The sequence below is a fragment of the Engystomops pustulosus genome, chromosome 1, assembly GCF_040894005.1.
Source record: "Engystomops pustulosus chromosome 1, aEngPut4.maternal, whole genome shotgun sequence".
NCBI classification, from domain to species: Eukaryota; Metazoa; Chordata; class Amphibia; order Anura; family Leptodactylidae; genus Engystomops; species Engystomops pustulosus.
Window position 1 is genome coordinate 280,100,261 of NC_092411.1, and position 19,733 is coordinate 280,119,993.

Here is a 19,733-nt window from a genome sequence, read left to right on the forward strand (position 1 = left end):
ACTATAATACTGCCCCCTATGTACAGGAATATAACTACTATAATACTGCCCCTATGTACAAGAATATAACTACTATAATACTGCCCCTATGTACAGGAATATAACTACTATAATACTGCTCCCTATGTACAGGAATATAACTACTATAATACTGCCCCCTATGTACAAGAATATAACTACTATAATACTGCCCCCTATGTACAAGAATATAACTACTATAATACTGCCCTCTATGAACAGGAATATAACTACTATAATACTGCCCCCTATGTACAAGAATATAACTACTATAATACTGCCCCCTATGTACAAGAATATAACTACTATAATACTGCCCCCTATGTAAGACATGATCACACTGATGGGGGAGAGGTCATAAGTTTGTGAACAATGAACAGGTTCCCTTCTTGTACTATGAGGTAATTGTATGATACCATAACAAGGTAACAATTGGCACTAACCCTACAATTAGCAATGACTCTGACTCTTCTGTATGTAAGGCCTCTGGCTCGCTGCCTGTAGTAATTATTAGGGAAGCCTCTCTCTCCATTGTACATCCCTGGAACACAAGAGTGCGGGTTATTTTTGCAGTGATGTCAGCGGGGCAGAGGTGATGTCATCAGCGGGGGGTCCTTTCAGCTGCACCAGGTTTATTTTTTATATCCCGTTGGAGAATCAGAAGTTATTACAATATGAATAATATTATTCAGGCCCCTGCGGGATGGATGAAAAGCTTCAACAGAGACAAATAAATCTCCTCTTCTCTGATATAAACCCACATGGAGCAGCTGTTCTCCGGGCAGGATGAGGCCAACTGTATCCACGAGCTGTCAGCCAGGTCCTAATTACAACCATATAAATCCCAGTCACCTTCCCTTTCCACAATGAGAGAGCAGATACATAAAAATCCATGAAAACAAATGCATCAAAATATAAAAATAATATAATGAATAGTAGAAAATACTGTAAAATTCAATAGCAGATGTAATACAATAGGAGGTTATTACTTGATGACATCATCACTGCTAATGACAAACATCGGAGGCCCCTGTCCAGTTGACAGCTGGAGGCCTAGTTTCCCTTCCATTCATTAAATCTGTGCCGGGAACACAGCTTACTAGGTGATGTTGTCACCCACATGCTAATGGCACTCATTAAAGTCATAAGCAACAGGACTTGGGCATCTGTACCCACTGGTTATGTCCTAACAATGCACGGGGAGGGGTTGGGGGGGGGGAACTCTAGTAAAAACAAACTCTAAATTTTAAAGAGACACTCAACTTACAGGGGGTAACTTATAAAAGAGGAGCGGGGTAGATAAGAATCACTCCTATGTATAGAAATATGACAACACTTCCTGTCACTGTGCTATAATCAGAAACCAGAAATGGTTAATAACGGGGAACATTAGAATTCAATCACAGAATACGAGAGATTTACTGTCCATTTAATAGCACAAATAATTATATGGAGTGTACGGTGGCAATTACTGAGGCCTAAATAATGTTTTCTGAAAAATCTGATTAATAAAGCTGTAGAAAATAGCAAAAAAGCTCATTTGGAGCACTATCTTCCTAAGATGTAACAGTTGATAACAGGGAACAATAGGTTACAATCACAGCATATGAGAGATGGAATAGATATAGAGTCTTACCGAAAAATCTGATTAATAAAGCTGTAGAAAAAAGCAAAAAAGCCAATTTGGGGAACTATCTTCCTAAGATGTAACGTGATAACAGTAGGTTACAATCACAGCATATGAGAGATGGAATAGATATAGAGGTCTTACCAAAAAATCTGATTAATAAAGTTGCAGAAAACAAATAATACAAGCCCAGTAAGAGCACTATCTTCTGGATAATAAACAGTGAACAATAGAATTTAGCCTACACATATGAAAGACAGACTAGAGTAGGCATCCCTTCAATACAAAGTATCATTATACAAAAAGTAGGATGGCTAGAACTGAGGTAAAAGAGGTCTGGATACAGTTTTGCAGAGAAATCTGATTAATAAAGCTACAGAAAAACAAGAAAAAGGCCTGGTTTCTGCACTATAGTAAGTATCCTCCAAACATTTAATGATTGATAAAAGGGAACAATAGAGTGCAATCATATCATATGGGAGATGGAATAGAACTAGGGTTTATTTAATAATAGTCCTCAATAGAGATTTCAGAAAAATCTGATTAATAAAGCAACCAGAAAACAGTCAAAAAAGACCTATATTAAGTATATTTTTAAAATGTAATGATTGATAACAAGGGTTACAATCACGGCATATGAAGGATGGAATAGATTAAGAGTCCATCTGAAAATCCTGATTAATAAAGCTGCAAGAAAATAACAAAAAAGCCTGATGTGGACACTATAATAATTATCTCCCTAACGTGTAATGGTTGGTAACACGGAACAATAGAATTTAACCTACTCATATGAGAGATGGAAGAGATTTAGTGTCCATTTAATAACAGTTATGATTACACACAGAGTAGGATGACAACTACTGAAAAAAGGAAGTCTATGTACTGTTTCCCCAAAAAAATCTGATTTATAAAGCTATAGAAACACAAAAAAAAGCCCGGTATAAGCTCTATTGTAAATATCTTTCTATTAAGAAACAGATGATAACAGAGGGCAATGGAGTAAAATCACAGCATTTGAAAGATGGAATAAAGAGTCTGTCCAAAAAAATCTGAATAATAAAGCTTACAAGAAAAAAGAGAAAACAACAAAAAGCCCAACCTATACGTGTATTGGTTGAAAAAGTACATTATAACATACACATATGAAAGATGCCTTAGATTTAGCATCCCTTCAATAGAGGGACAGCTATAACTGTGGTAAATGAGGCCTAGATAGAGTTTTCTAGAAAAATCTGATTAATAAAGCTACAGGAAAACTTGAAAAAGACCTGGCTTGAGCACTATAGTAAGTATCTTCCCAACATATAATGACTGATAAAAGGGAACAATAGAGTCCAATCACATCCTATGGGAGATGGAATAGAATTAGTGTTTAATTACAGTCCTCATTATAGTTTCAGAAAAATCTGATTAATAAAACAACAGGAAATCAATAAAAAAAAACTAGTTTTAGCACTGTACAGTGTTTTTACCACCAAAGAGATGCTAGAACTACCCTGAGAGCAGTGGCGTAACTAGGAGAAGCAGGGCCCCATAGCAGGTTTCTGCATGAGGCCCCCCTTCTCACTAAAGAAATATACATATTTTTATACTCACACATGCAAGTTATAATCACACATTTATACACACACATAGAGCATATATACATCACATATATGTTATATACATGTTATGCTGTATAATGTGCAGAATAATATGTATATAATGGTGCACATCCTGTACTCTTTAGTATGTCAGGTAAGATGACGGGGCCCCCTGACACTGTGGGCCCCATAGCGGCTGCTATGGCTGCTACCACTGTAGTTACGCCCCTGCCTGAGAGTAGAGCAGGGGAAAACTACAGTGACTCTGTGCTTTCTATCTATCTTGCTTTATTAATCAGATTTTTAATGTGATTTTAAAGTGGAACTATTTTCAGACAAAGTGATGTCATTGAGATTAAAGTACATTGAAAACTGAGTCTTAAATGTGACATGGACGAAAAAACACACAATAAAAAGAGTCAAAAACAAAAAAACAACCCGGTAAATACCCAGATAATAAACATCTATAATAAAAAACAATCCCATGATGCCTCATACAGGATAAATGTCCTGTGTATCTGCTCCGTAACTAATAAGGATAATATATATAAATCCAGACTTACATCATGACAAGAAAAGGACAAGAATAGAAATAATAATAGAGTAATAAAGACGTGTTCATACTAGGTTTATGACATAAGCACAGAACTGCAGATGACTCTACTGATAACCTCTGACAATAAGGGAATGAATCAGAGGGCAGGGGGCTAGAGGGGACTGATGACTAGGGCACTAAGTTAGTGGATATCAGGGTCTGGGACAACATCAGGGGCTGAGGAAAAAAACACTAGACACCAGGGACAGGAGAAACAACCACTAATACATGAAATATCAAACAACTAGACACCAGGAATGGAGAAACAACCATCAGACATCAGACACCAAACCACTAAACACCAGGGACAGTAGAAAAAAACATTGACACCAGGGACTGGAGCAGCAACCGCCAATGTGATACCAAACCACTAGACACCAGGGAATAGGATACCAACCCATGTTGTATTAAGCCACAAGACACCAGGGCCTTAGATACTAAACCACTGGACACTAGGGATTTTTATACTAAACCCCAAAACACCAGGGACCTGTATACCAAACCTCAAGATGCCAGGGACAGGATACTACACCTCAAGACACCAGGGACTAGGATAACAAACAACTAGATACTAGGAACTGGGATACTAAACCACTAGACACCACAGACTGGGATATTAAACCACTAGACGCCAGGGACTGGAATACTAAACCACTAGACACCACAGACTGGGATACTAAACAGCAGGAACTGGGATAACAAACTACTAGACACCAGGGACTGGGATATTAAACCACTAGACACCAGGGACTGGGATACTAAACAGCAGGAACTGGGATAACAAACTACTAGACACCAGGGACTGGGATACTAAAACACTAGATGCCAGGGACAAGGATACTAAATCATTAGATGCCAGGGACTGGGATACTGAACCACTAGACGCCAGGGACTGGGATACTAAACCACTAGACACCAGGGACTGAGTTACTAAACCACTAGACGCCCGGGACTGGGTTACTAAACTGCTAGACGCCAGGGACTGGGATACTAAACCACTAGACGCCAGGGACTGGGTTGCTAAACCACTAGACGCCCGGGACTGGGATACTAAACCACTAGTCACCAGGGACTGGGATACTAAACCACTAGACACCAGGGACTGGGATACTAAACCACTAGTCACCAGGGACTGGGATACTAAACCACTAGACACCAGGGACTGGGATACTAAACCACTAGACACCAGGGACTGGGATAGTAAACCGCTAGACGCCAGGGACTAGGATACTAAACCACTAGACACCAGGGACTGGGATAGTAAACCGCTAGACGCCAGGGACTGGGATACTAAACCACTAGACGCCAGGGACTGGGATAGTAAACCGCTAGACGCCAGGGACTGGGATACTAAACCACTAGTCGCCAGGGACTGGGATACTAAACCACTAGACACCAGGGACTGGGATACTAAACCACTTGACACCAGGGACTGGGATACTAAACCACTTGACACCAGGGACTGGGATACTAAACCACTAGACACCAGGGACTGGGATACTAAACCACTAGACGCCAGGGACTAGGATACTAAACCACTAGACACCAGGGACTGGGATAGTAAACCGGTAGACGCCAGGGACTAGGATACTAAACCACTAGACACCAGGGACTGGGATAGTAAACCGCTAGACGCCAGGGACTGGGATACTAAACCACTAGACGCCAGGGACTGGGATAGTAAACCGCTAGACGCCAGGGACTGGGATACTAAACCACTAGTCGCCAGGGACTGGGATACTAAACCACTAGACACCAGGGACTGGGATACTAAACCACTTGACACCAGGGACTGGGATACTAAACCACTTGACACCAGGGACTGGGATACTAAACCACTTGACACCAGGGACTGGGATACTAAACCACTAGACGCCAGGGACTGGGATACTAAACCACTAGACGCCAGGGACTAGGATACTAAACCACTAGACACCAGGGACTGGGATAGTAAACCGCTAGATGCCAGGGACTAGGATACTAAACCACTAGACACCAGGGACTGGAATAGTAAACCGCTAGACGCCAGGGACTGGGATACTAAACCACTAGACGCCAGGGACTGGGATACTAAACCACTAGACGCCAGGGACTGGGATACTAAACCACTAGACACCAGGGACTGGGATACTAAACCACTAGACACCAGGGACTGGGATACTAAACCACTAGACACCAGGGACTGGGATACTAAACCACTTGACACCAGGGACTGGGATACTAAACCACTTGACACCAGGGACTGGGATACTAAACCACTAGACGCCAGGGACTGGAATACTAAACCACTAGATGCCAGGGACTGGGATACTAAACCACTAGACGCCAGGGACTGGAATACTAAACCACTAGACACCAGGGACTGGGATACTAAACCACTAGACGCCAGGGACTGGAATACTAAACCACTAGACACCAGGGACTGGGATACTAAACCACTAGACACCAGGGACTGCTGAAGGTATCTCCAAAATGGCCTACTTTCACTTGAGTCCACTTCTATAAAGATTTTGAGTTTTGGCTTGCCCCATGAGTAGAGTGGGACAGGGATCATTCTCTTTAAGGAGGTAATTAGTGACATTTGTTCCTGGACACGTGTCACCAGGGCTGTCAATGTTCCCCGCAGCTGCCCGTCTATTACAGCCGCTCATGACCTCCAGATGCATGCTGGGACCTGGCATCTTGGCTGCAGAGGAAACAGAAGAAATGCACCTGCCCCGCAGCGCTCATATTCCCAGATATAAGGGATTCCCACTAAGTGGGGGATAAATATAACCCCCCATGTGACAGGAGGAACCCCACAGCACATCATAGGAACTGACATCACCCAAAGCCATATACACCCCTTACTACACACCCTGTACTGCAGCATTACACTCACCTATACATCTATATATACACTATACACGTATACGCTATACATCTATACATCATTCTGTAATGGAAGAGAGCACTAAATCACCATTAGAGGGCACACGTCTGACAAGGGGGTGGAGCTTAGCTGTAGATGAGAGCGGAGGTCAATACTTCACAATGGTAAAAGCAAATTGTTGAATTATATTAAATCTTATATAGAATTAAACAGTGAATCTTTTGGATAGGGGAATGTCAGGTGCTGCCACCTAGAGGCAAATATCTGTGAATGTCTCACCAAAAAAAATGGCGAAAAACATGAAAATGGATGAAGTTTGTTGTTTGTATTCAAAGCTATTCTCCATATGTCTTAAGGTTTGTCTTGACGCGGAGGCGTTGGTTTTTGGCACCGGACAGGAAAGTTGTCAAAGGGGCGGAGTCAACAGCTGCTGTGGTGTCACAGAATAAGCCTCTGTACACAACATAACCTGCAGAGTACATAGGAGTGTGAGCACAGGAGTGTGATCTGCTGCTGAGACATGTAGAAAAACTCCTCGACAGGATACAATTGTAACAAACCCTCAGCTGTGTCATAGGTCTCCACAGGCTGTAAGCCGCCTCAGGATATAGATAAGAATGTTTATATTTACTTACAGCAAGCGGAGATAATTTGTAATACAAGGTAGCAAAATGTCAGCTGTGTTCCAATTCCGATGTGTGGTCCTGTCTAAATATTTCGGCATTTTTAAGATCTCTGCCGCTTTCAGGGAATGGTACAACCCTTTTATTAGCTGGAGGCTAAAAACTGACCAAAGCTGAGGGTTTGTTACACTTGAATCTAGTCATTACAATCCTTTATGTTTTACCTGCACTGAAACATTGTAACAACTGATGTATATCACCAAAAGATTGTTACTTTGACTGGATACGACTGTAACAAACCCAGCTGTGAGATAAACAGTCCAGGTTGTCAGGTTCAGGACTGCAAGCAGCACATATGTACTGACAGCAAGCAGAGATCTAGGTGCACAAAGCAGCAAAACCTCAGCTCTGTTCCATCCTGCCATGTGAGTCTCCGTACAAGGAGACGAATGTACAGAGCCCCGAGATCACGTTACACCGAAGGTCAGATATCAGTGACGGATATGGATGTAAATAATAGTCTCTGAGTAGCCTGAAGTGGCTGATAACAGAGAGAAATAGTTTTTACAGCAATGTGATTCACTGTGTAGCCCCAGTCTTAATAAAGCAGATTTAACTCTGCTACATCTGTGTGCACTGATAAACAGAACAAGGATCTGTTTAGAGCGTCAGCGCCTTCATGCAACTTTTTCAAAATGTGTCGTAATAAAGTGTGAGCACGGTCTGACAAAAGGACCTCTAACCTCAGGCCTGTGCTACATGGCAGCTTGTGCTGGGCCATGGTGTCACAGGAGGGTGGCAGGGCTGCAAAAAGGGCGCCATCCTGCAGCTTTTACGTGAACTGTTTCAACAAACTTTATTAAATGTGACAAAGTAACCAATGTACATCCCATGCAACCAGCACATGCCTTACACCGACTATTACGGGTGCTCACCTGTTGTACAGTTATTATGGTGCCGATGAAACAAAAGTTCTTAATATAGGGCCGGTTCAAAGGTCATAAGGCCAGAGAGGATAGTGGGGGCCCCTGTCTAGCCCATCCATGACTTGATGAACAGAGAGCATTCTTACTCAAAACACCATGAGCCCTCTAGCCACTGTCTGACTACAGGCCATGATGTCTCATAGTCTCACCCGTACTGATACATTGTAACAGACCATCAGCCATGTGAGCAGGAATAGGAATTCTGTCAAACGTAATTTTGACCATGAAGAGCTGCAGCTCCAGAGATATATAATCATACATTTGTTTGATGTTAGTAGCAGCAGGACTGTGAGCTCTCTGGGTTCGTCCTCACACTGCTGTGCTCTAAGCTCTCTGCAGCCAGTGTTCAGTATTGTCCCCAGAGATCACATCTCTGTGTATGTTGTTAGTAGTGTCAGGACTATGACATACAGAGTGCACTGGGGATTCATCCTGACACTGCTGTGCTCTAAGCTCTCTGCAGCCAGTGTTCAGTATTGTCCCCAGAGATCACATCTCTGTGTATGTTGTTAGTAGTGTCAGGACTATGACATACAGAGTGCACTGGGGATTCATCCTCACACTGCTGTGCTCTAAGCTCTCTGCAGCCAGTGTTCAGTATTGTCCCCAGAGATCACATCTCTGTGTATGTTGTTAGTAGTGTCAGGACTATGACATACAGAGTGCACTGGGGATTCATCCTCACACTGCTGTGCTCTAAGCTCTCTGCAGCCAGTGTTCAGTATTGTCCCCAGAGATCACATCTCTGTGTATGTTGTTAGTAGTGTCAGGACTATGACATACAGAGTGCACTGGGGATTCATCCTCACACTGCTGTGCTCTAAGCTCTCTGCAGCCAGTGTTCAGTATTGTCCCCGGGGATCACATCTCTGTGTATGTTGTTAGTAGTGTCAGGACTATGACATACAGAGTGCACTGGGGATTCATCCTCACACTGCTGTGCTCTAAGCTCTCTGCAGCCAGTGTTCAGTATTGTCCCCAGAGATCACATCTCTGTGTATGTTGTTAGTAGTGTCAGGACTATGACATACAGAGTGCACTGGGGATTCATCCTCACACTGCTGTGCTCTAAGCTCTCTGCAGCCAGTGTTCGGTATTGTCCCCGGAGATCACGTCTCTGTGTATGTTGTTAGTAGTGTCAGGACTATGACATACAGAGTGCACTGGGGATTCATCCTCACACTGCTGTGCTCAGAGCTCTCTGCAGCCAGTGTTCGGTATTGTCCCCGGGGATCACGTCTCTGTGTATGTTGTTAGTAGTGTCAGGACTATGACATACACAGTGCACTGGGGATTCATCCTCACACTGCTGTGCTCAGAGCTCTCTGCATTAAGTTGCTCCACAACCTACTGAAGTAGTCAACCAGAAGCCTGCTATAGGGGAGTTAGAGCAGTTCAATGCAGAGAGCTAAGAGCACAGCAGTGTGAGGATATGTCCCCAGTGCAGTTGAAGCAGAGGTGAGACAAATGTAGCAAAATGTATATTCCGGAAACACGAAGCTACTACACTGATATGATAACAGAATATGATAAGTCCGGATAAGGCAGATTCCTGAGCCGCGCTGTATAATAATACAGTACTGAGCGTTATTACAGCCCGGAGCGCACCAACTGCCAAACAGGGGGAACCAGTTTCTCGGCAGCACATTTTTCGGTCATTTCCCACAACATATGTGTCTGTGTGTCCTGTCATCCCCTCCTCGTCCCCCCTCTCGGAGTCGTCTGCCAATGGCCGGCATCTCCTCAGCGCACACCCCCCCTCCCCCTGACTATGAATTGTGCAAGTCTGCATTCACCTTCAGCATGCTCCACATGGGAGCAAAGACAAATATAAACACCAGTGGGCACAAGGCAGGGCCAGGGCGGCATATCCCAGAGGGGTTATGTGGGCGAACAACACCCATAAAATCTGCGAAAAGGGGGGATAATGCTTAGTAGGGATTTAAGGGGGTCAATACCACCTTAACTATGTAAAGGGGAAATTACCATATATCGCATTATAACGGGGTTAGATGTCACAAAGCTGTGTGGAAAATTACAGCAATGTATATACGGGCACCGCGGGCATCCTCCATACCCGATATGGGCCATTGTACGGTTCTGTATAAGAGACAGGGCGTAGTGGAAAGTGACTTCATCATCATTCCCGGAGGAGACGGTACCAGGATGGCACCATCCAAAACTTACATCCCTGAGCACTACATCTCCCGCAATGCTACGCAGCCCAAGCACTATACATTGCACATGGCTTGGATCTCCTCCGCATGGTTTGACTTTGCAGTAATAAGCGGGTCACCATGCCCAGGTGCCCATTGTGATGATGCCCGGTGTATGTGTCAGCGGTGCCGGTGATGATGATGATGTGGACTCACCCAGGGAAGAGGTCCAGATGTGAGTTCCAGGGGTTGATCCGTGTAGTAATCCCAATGCTAGGGTTGGGCACTGCAATGAGTCCTAGGCGATGTACCTTGGCATAAGGCGGGCAGGTCCTGGTGCCCCTCTGGGCTATCGGTCACCACTGCTGGGCTAGAAAGAGAAAAATGATCATTTGTCTGGCAGGATTTCTTTTCTTTGCACGTAGCATATGAGAGAGAGAAGAGGAGTCCTCCCTCCCCTGCCAATCATCCCCTGCCTGTCTGTATACAGAGGGCGGGTGCGGGGCCGGGCCTGGGAAGGGGCAGGGATAGAAAGAGCCAGAGGAATGGAGAGGAGGGGAGCACATGCAGGCAGGATGGAGGGGAGAGCCAGCACAAGGCATGGCTGCTCACAGACGCCAGACACAAAGGATGTCACCAAAAACGCACGGCCTCCACTAGTCTGCCCATACTTATAACAAAACTGTAGCACAACCCAGTAATCAGGAACAGATTTGCCATTCAGGGGTCTGGGAAAGCTGGGTGGTCGTCTCTGTGGATGCCGCACTATTGATCAAAGATATAAGAAAAGGGTTTGCTAGGGGGGGGGGGGGGGGGGACGCATTTCAGCGACCTTCCTAGTGTTATCTCTGCCTATAGGATCCAAAGTTATCCGCCTTTCTAGTATGGATCTTCCCTGGTAAGATCATATGGACAGAGATGGGTATAATTGTAGCAAAATCTCAGCTCTGAGAAGTATAAGGTTTGTAGTATAGACTGATATAATTGTGACAACACCTCAGCTGTGAGAAGTATTAGGTCTGTAGTTTAGATGAATATCACTGCAACAACCCCTCAGCTGTGAGAAGCATTAGCTCTGTACTTTAGATGGATATCATTGTAACAACCCCTCAGCTATGAGATATATTAGGTCTGTACATTAGACTTATATCACTGTAACAACCCCTCAGCTGTGAGAAGCATTAGATCTGTACTTTAGATGGATATCATTGTAACAACCCCTCAGCTGTGAGAAGTATTAGGTCTTTACATTAGATAAATATCATTGTAACAACCCCTCAGCTATGAAAAGTATTAGGTCTGTACTTTAGATGAATATCATTGTAACAACACCTCAGCTATGAGACGTATTAGGTCTGTACTTTAGATGAATTTCATTGCAACAACACCGCAGCTGTGAGAAGTATTATGTGTGTACTTTAGATGGATATCATTGTAACAAAACCTCAGCTGTGAGACGTAATATGTTTGTACTTTAGATGGATATCATTGTAACAAAGCCTCAGCTGTGAGACGTATTAGGTTTGTGCTAAAGTCATTTTATTGTAACACCTCGGATGTGATAAGTAGACTAATATCACTGTAACGACACCATAGCTGTGAGAAGTAATAGGCCTGTAGTTTAGATGGATATCATTGTAACAACACCGCAGCGGTGAGAACTATTACATTTGTGCTATAGACTGAGATTGTAACAACACCGCAGCAGTGAGAAGAATAAGGTTTGTACTATAGATATCATTGTAACAGCCCCTCAGCTCTCCCTGATACAGGTTCCTAGTCACTGACAGTAAGCAGAGCTTTTCTTTCCTTTGTTAGGCCCATGTTTCCCATAGCAACCAATTACAGCTTAGCTTCCATTTTTTTAAAGCCATAAAGGAAATGAAAGCTGCACTGTGATTGGTTGTTATAGGAAACAGAGACAGAGATGCTTTTATACTGTATTATATATCACTGTGAAGTGAATAGTCACCGTCCTGCTCCTGTTCTACCTCTGCCTCTCCTTCCTCTCCCCGACGCCTCTTCTCTCTCTTACCATAATTACAGAATCATTAATGGATCTCAGTACTTACATAACTGCTCATTACACCCATCATTAATCTATAACACGGCTCCACCGGCTCAACCGGGCCAGACGACTCCCTGCTGGTACACACAGAGTCACCAGTTTATATATATATCCAACACCGCATAATATAACCACAAGAATAGATGCAAGAGTGGTCCCTACCCAGCTTTCCCAGAATCCTGATTGGCAAATATCTCTGCCTGCAGTATTATCAGATGGGCATCAGTATAACCTGTCACATATGTTGTATCCAATGAGATAATCTCAGACACACCAAGGTTCATAATCCTGAAGGAAAATCTGGATGGGCTATAGCAGCGATGGCGAACCTTTTAGAGGCCGAGTGCCCAAACTACAACAAAGACCCAATTATTTATTGCAAAGTGCCAACACAGAAATTTAATTTGTGATTTATACTCCCTTCTCTGTCACCGTTTTCATTGATACCAGCACCTGAGGCACCAATAAAGCAGAAAATAGTCCCAGGTAGCACTGTCACTTTAAAATAGCTCTGTGCACAGCAAGTCCTGGGCTGTCTGGGACTGCAGGAAGATACCTGGAGTCATCTCTGGTGATGGCCTGAGTGCCCACAGAAAGGGCTCTGAGTGCCACCTCTGGCACCAGTGCCATAGGTTAGCCATCACTGGGCTATAGGAATGAAATAGTTACAACTCATATCCCTGGTGGTCTGAGGTAGAAAAAGAGACTTAAAGCTAACATCCTAGTCATCCTATGCGGTCTACAGCAGTGAAGAGGTTAATGCTCAAATCCGTGGTGGTGTAAGGTACTGAGGGGGCTTATACTGAAGGACTCACATAGTATTAGGTTGAGCCAACATCCCAGGTGGCCTAGTGTATTCAAGAGGTTAAAACTTATGGCCTGGGTGCTCTAGGGTATTGAAGATGTAAAGCTAACACCACAGGTGGACTAGAGTAGTGAAGAGGTTAATTCTTATGTTAAGTGGATTACGGTAATGAAGAGGTTAATGATCATGGACTAATGTAATAATAATAATAATAATAATTCCTATATTTATTAAGCGAACACAGATTACGCAGCGCTGCACAGAGTTTTCCCAAATCGGTCATGTATTGAAGAAGTTAATACTCATATTGTAGGTGATCTGGGGTAGTAAAAATGTAAAGCTTACATCTCAGGTGGAAAAGGGTAGTGAAAGGGTTAAAACTCATATCCCAGATGGCCTAGGGGTTAAAAAAGAGGTTGATGCTTATGTTGCAGGTGGACTAGGGTAATGAAGAGGTTAATATTTATACCCTGGGTGACCTAGTGCAGTGAAGAGGTTCATGTGGTTAGTGAAGAGGTTAATAATAAAACATACCCTCACACCCCTGGTGGTCTGGAGGAGTGAAGCCCCTGTGTTGAAGACTACAGCCAATCACAAAGGAACCCAAAAAATCATACAGGCTCTGATTGGATGAACACCATGCAATGAGATGTGTGCAGAGTTGTAATTGGCCAGAGTGTCTTCACCCCCTTCAGCGACCCATCAGTCCCATCAGTATGTCCAGCCCTGCTGGGCCTGTATGCCATCTACATGCACTAATGGGTCATGTCTCCTCATACTCCTTATATCTGCTCCTGGGAAAGCTGAGTATCTGCTCACCTTGTGTAGTTATAAACTGCCATTCAGGAGTCTGAGAGAGCTGGATGAGAATAACAATTCATCTTGCAGAGCTTGGTGCACACTGATACCACAGTAATGGCCCCTCTGCTGTGGGATGTTATAATCTCAGCAAGCAGAGTTCTTGAATCTGACATGCAGCAGCGTCCACGTTACTTGCCTTAGCCATATCTGCTTCTAGGAAAGCTGAGTGACTCGAGGGGCTGAGGAAGTTGGAGATGTCATTCCAGGATTGCACAATACGGTCACATTCCAGGCGTTCCCAGCGGATGATTGTTCCCGGGTATAAATAGACGTCTTCCCTGGTATCATTGCCCTGTACACGTTGGGGCAGATAATTGTGAGCTGTAATATTGTGCATATTTTCTTTTAATATATTCAGCACTTTCCCTACCATGTCTCTAGTCACATCTAAAGCTGCATTTAGAATTCTGAATTATTTTTTTTTTAGGGTTTTAGCCACATGACTGAAGAGTGAACCACCTACCTATATCATGGGAGCACTGGGACTTACCGATGTTATACAGGGGAACTCTAAGTGATTAAATGTGTTAAAGGGAAGGGGAAGCAGCAGAGGGGAGGCACATGCTACAGAACACGTACCCCAGGATGATCAATAAGGAACTGATTTACATGTGTCTATTGAAAAGTCATTAATCCTGACCAGAAATCCAATACCAGAGACCGCCCGGTCACCAGAAGGAGATGACGTGGAAATTACTCCCCAATTTGTGGGCTATGTACAGAGTGGAACTACTACAATACTGCCCCCTATACTGCCGCATACAGTGTGCAAAACACATGAAGGATCCCGGACTATGAGAAATAAGATTCTCTTATGAGACAAAGGGCCACATGTATCACTCTTTTTTTCTGTTGTTTTTGCGCCTTTTCATTCAGCGCACCGTTTTTGCGCAATTTTTGCGATTAAACGCTAAACTAGCCGCGCAGCAAAAATAAGCAGCTTTCCCTCATCTATCTTACCAATCCAGATGTTTTGCTGCGCCTAATGATATTCATCACTTGCAACGTTTGCATTTAGGCACAAAAACACTCCAGCTCGAAGGTGGCGTTATCTGAGAAGAAAGCACTGAGCCCCTTTGCAGAACAGCTCATTTCTAGCAGCAAAGCTCAGCCAGACACTGGAACATATAATAGATACAATAGATACTCTGCAGACACTGGAACATATAATAGATACAATAGATACACTGCAGACACTGGAACATATAATAGATACAATAGATACACTGCAGACACTGGAACATATAATAGATACAATAGATACACTGCAGACACTGGAACATATAATAGATACATTAGATACACTGCAGACACTAGAACATATAATAGATACATTACATACTCTGCAGACACTGGAACATATAATAGATACATTAGATACTCTGCAGACACTAGAACATATAATAGATACATTAGATACACTGCAGACACTAGAACATATAATAGATACATGAGATACATTACAGACACTGGAACATATAATAGATACAATAGATACACTGCAGACACTGGAACATATAATAGATACATTAGATACACTGCAGACACTGGAACATATAATAGATACATGAGATACTCTGCAAACACTAGAACATATAATACAGACATTAGATACTCTGCAGACACTGGAACATATAATAGATACATTAGATACACTGCAGACACTGGAACATATAATAGATACATGAGATACTCTGCAAACACTAGAACATATAATACAGACATGAGATACTCTGCAGACACTGGAACATATAATAGATACATGAGATACATTGCAGACAGGAGCTGCAGACTCTATTTACAGTTCATCATCTTCTATTTACAAAATATTCTGCAAAACGCTGAGCTCACAGCAAGAGCAAGAGAAGTTTGCAGAATGTTGCAGATACTACAGACAAGTGTCCCCCATGTAATTCTGCACAGTGTCTGAGGGGGATACTGTGCAGAATTACAGGGGGGCAGCAGGAGACCAGCACTGGGGGATCCCCTCCAGGAGAAGCCCCTGCTGAGGAGGTCACTGGGTGCTGGGTGTCACACACCTGGGTGCTGCTGTGAGTGTTATCTTCATTCTGGGCTGTGGGAGAAGCAGAGAGGAGCTTGTAGCAGGATGACATGTAAGTGCCCGAATCTAACATTGCGCCTAAACTGCGCCAAAATTGCGCCTAAACTGTTTTAAAGTAAAGTGATTAATAAGAGGCAGAAAATTACCTTATCACAGATGGTTGTAGCTTGTGATAATTCTGGCAAAACAGAAACTACTACACTTAGGCGCACAAAAGTGATAAATGTGGCCCAAAGATCGAACTTTTTGGTGTTAATACTAAGAGATGGAGAAAACCAGGCGCTGCTCATTACCTGCCAAATGCAATCCCAGCAGTGACACATGGTGGGGGCAGCATCAGGCTATGGGGGGGTGGGGGGGGGGGACAGGACCACTGGGTGTGAGGGAGGGAAAGATGAATGCAGCCAAGTACAGAGATATCCTGGATGAGAACCTCTTCCAGATGCTCTGGACCTCAGACTGGGCCGAACCTTCCAACAAGACAATGACCCTAAGCACACAGCTACAATACCACAGCAGAGGCTTCAGAACATCTCTGTGACCATTCCTGACTGACCGGCCAGAGCCCGGACCTAAACCCAATAGAGCATCTCTGAAGAGACCTGAAAATGGCTTCCACCAATGTTCATCAACCAACCTGAGGGAACTGGAGAGGATCTGCAAGGAGGATGAAGAGGACACCCAAATCCAGGGGTGAGACACTTGTAGCATCTTCCCAAGAAGACTCCTGGCTGCACCAGCTCCAAAACTGCTTCTACTCAATACTGAGCAAATGGGCTGAATACTTATCACCGGGGGCTGAATACTTATCACCGGGGGCAGAATACTTATCACCGGGGGCAGAATACTTATCACCGGGGGCTGAATACTTATCACCGGGGGCTGAATTCTTATCACCGGGGGCTGAATTCTTATCACCGGGGGCCGAATACTTGTCACCGGGGGCCGAATACTTGTCACCGGGGGCCGAATACTTGTCACCGGGGGCCGAATACTTGTCACCGGGGGCCGAATACTTGTCACCGGGGGCCGAATACTTGTCACCGGGGGCCGAATACTTGTCACCGGGGGCCGAATACTTGTCACCGGGGGCCGAATACTTGTCACCGGGGGCCGAATACTTATCACCGGGGGCCGAATACTTATCACCGGGGGCTGAATACTTATCACCGGGGGCTGAATACATATCACCGGGGGCTGAATACTTATCACCAGGGGCTGAATACTTATCACCAGGGGCTGAATACTTATCACCAGAGGCTGAATACTTATCACCAGAGGCTGAATACTTATCACCAGGGGCAGAATACTTATCACCAGGAGCTGAATACTGATCACCGGGGGCAGAATACTTATCACCGGGGGCTGAATACTTATCACCGGGGGCTGAATACTTATCACCGGGGGCTGAATACTTGTCACCGGGGGGTTGAATACTAATCACCGGGGGCTGAATACTTATCACCAGGGGCAGAATACTTATCACCAGGGGCTGAATACTTATCACCAGGGGCTGAATACTTATCACCAGGGGCTGAATACTTATCATCAGGGGCTGAATACTTATCACCAGGGGCTGAATACTTATCACCAGAGGCTGAATACTTATCACCGGGGGCAGAATACTTATCACCGGGGGCAGAATACTTATCACCGGGGGCAGAATACTTATCACCGGGGGCTGAATACTTATCACCGGGGGCTGAATACTTATCACCGGGGGCAGAATACTTATCACCGGGGGCTGAATACTTATCACCGGGGGCTGAATACTTATCACCGGGGGCAGAATACTTATCACCGGGGGCAGAATACTTATCACCGGGGGCAGAATACTTATCACCGGGGGCTGAATACTTATCACCGGGGGCAGAATACTTATCACCGGGGGCAGAATACTTATCACCGGGGGCTGAATACTTATCACCAGGGGCTGAATACTTATCACCAGGGGCAGAATACTTATCACCGGGGGCTGAATACTTATCACCAGGAGCTGAATACTTATCACCGGGGGCTGAATACTTATCACCAGGAGCTGAATACTTATCACCGGGGGCTGAATACTTATCACCGGGGGCTGAATACTTATCACCAGGAGCTGAATACTTATCACCGGGGGCTGAATACTTATCACCGGGGGCTGAATACTTATCACCGGGGGCTGAATACTCATCACCGGGGGCTGAATACTTATCACCAGGTGCTGAATACTTATCACCGGGGGCTGAATACTTATCACCGGGGGCTGAATACTTATCACCGGGGGCTGAATACTTATCACCGGGGGCTGAATACTTATCACCGGGGGCTGAATACTTATCACCGGGGGCTGAATACTTATCACCGGGGGCCGAATACTTATCATCGGGGGCTGAATACTTATCACCGGGGGCTGAATACTTATCACCGGGGGCTGAATACTTATCACCAGGTGCTGATTACTTATTACTGGGGACCGAATACTTATCACCAGGGGCCGAAAAAAAACAACTTTTTTGATCTTACCAATTGGCTGCAATGAAACAAAGATTGAAAAATGTGAAGGGGTGTGAATACTTTGCGTACGCACTGTAATATACTATAATCTGACTGCTATTATACTGCTCCTATATGCCGCTGAGCTGCAATAGTGGACAGATATGGAACTGTTTTTTGGAAAAGAGGTGTCATGATTTTTGCAAACTTGGACAAACCCTTTAAATTTAGTACCATGAATATTTAGTTCATGAATGGACTTGTATCCCCTCCCCCTATTTATCCATATCTGGGGGTCCTGGTGTTTTAGGACACTATTATCGCTACCATTTTCTTTATCAGACAGATGACATCTCCTCTCACATTACGGTAGATCTGGATTCGCCGCTCTCCTGCCATTGATAGAAGTCGTTGTTATCTGCCCGGGTCTTTATATAACTGCACAATGATTCATCTCTCCCTGGAAGAAAAGCAAAAATGAAAGCAGAGTTCATTAAAAATTCCCTCCTGGTGCCGATCCGACGATGTCACTGCTTCATGTAATGCTTCCTGCTCCGGAACAAAAGACTACATTACACTCGCTGATCTCGAGGCAGATAGAGAGATATGGAACCTGTACAGTAAAAAACATAAAAAAGTAACAATCACAGCTTTCTCTTCACGGATCTAAAATAATATCTGAACGAAAATGATCAAAATGTCATACAGACCCCAAGGTGCAGCCAATGAAAACTACAAGTCATCTCATAAAAAATAAGCCCTAGCAAGTGTATTATGGTATTATGGATTTGGAAACCTGAAAAGATCTAGGATCTGGAAGGGCTATGTTAAGGAGGTGAGGCCTTCATAAGCATTACAGTGGTCCGTGGAGGTCCAAGGATACAATATACGGTACACTCACCTGCCACTTTATTAGGTACTCCTGTCCAACTGCTCGTTAACACTTAATTTCTAATCAGCCAATCACATGGCGGCAACTCAGTGCATTTAGGCATGTAG

The 19,733-nt window shown here is 44.2% G+C and overlaps 1 protein-coding gene across 3 annotated transcripts in view; it reads right to left on the reverse strand.

Annotated features, from left to right (window-relative positions):
• RNF24 (ring finger protein 24) overlaps window positions 1-19,207 on the reverse strand; it is a 61,652-nt gene extending 42,445 nt beyond the window's left edge. The window contains exons 1-2 of one of the 3 annotated variants that reach the window (XM_072126321.1): window positions 19,098-19,207; window positions 10,677-10,830 (exon numbers count right to left, since the gene is read on the reverse strand). The gene's annotated coding sequence lies outside the window, so the exon portion shown is untranslated. Of the gene's footprint in view, window positions 1-10,676; window positions 10,831-12,128; window positions 12,227-12,248; window positions 12,267-19,097 lie in introns of those variants that run through there. The other 2 variants (XM_072126323.1, XM_072126322.1) reach the window with 2 other exon arrangements.
• Window positions 19,208-19,733: the final 526 nt, after the last annotated feature.